Source organism: Schistocerca piceifrons, chromosome 5 (assembly GCF_021461385.2).
Source record: "Schistocerca piceifrons isolate TAMUIC-IGC-003096 chromosome 5, iqSchPice1.1, whole genome shotgun sequence".
Taxonomy (NCBI): domain Eukaryota; kingdom Metazoa; phylum Arthropoda; class Insecta; order Orthoptera; family Acrididae; genus Schistocerca; species Schistocerca piceifrons.
In genome coordinates, this window is record NC_060142.1 from 518712441 (window position 1) to 518713262 (window position 822).

Here is an 822-nt window from a genome sequence, read left to right on the forward strand (position 1 = left end):
ATGTAGAACCAATTCACCGCCAAATAATCCGCACAAGGTTAACATCAGTGTTTTCTTCAGCTATGGTAATAGCAGCAGCACCAGCAGCAGTCGTGTTCCATGTCAATTGTAGCAGTGTTTGGCGGTACAGCACTGAAACTACAAGACTGAGAGATTACACATTGCGTATATTTAAAAAAAAGCGAAATATTACAAACATTCAGAATGTATACATTGAAGTGTGTTTTGCCACAGATTGATTATATCTGTTAACCGATGGTACTAAAAATATGTTCGGCTATGTTGTGAAATATATAACGCAACCTAGAACTCATATGGGTGTTGAGTTTAATGACCGCATAGCTGCATGTGAACATGATCATATACATGTCGAATCTAATATGTACAGAGAAAATTATTTGCTTACTATTGTTACATGGTAAATGGTTTCGATGAAAGAAGAATGCCAGATATTAATAAGTTTTTATACATGGAAGGTAATAAAATTAATATTGTTTTTAAAAGAAGTTTAATTTCCATTCATACCTTTACTATGTTTCCCTATATTCAGTTCATACTTTTATATATGAGACTAATTGCATATTATTGCAGAGTGAGGAGAACTTAGTGTTCTGATTTAAAGCATGAAACCCAGAGGTATATTCTTTGCAAAAACAGATATAATGTCTGATGGTATAACCGCAATCAGTGGTTTTAAAATGTTACTTATAATCCGTCTTGACTGCATAAAATGTTTATTCATACGACCGGTTTCGGTTCCTAAAGAACCATCTTCAGATCTGCAATTTCGGTTACAGGAGTAACCCGTCCACACCCCGCAAC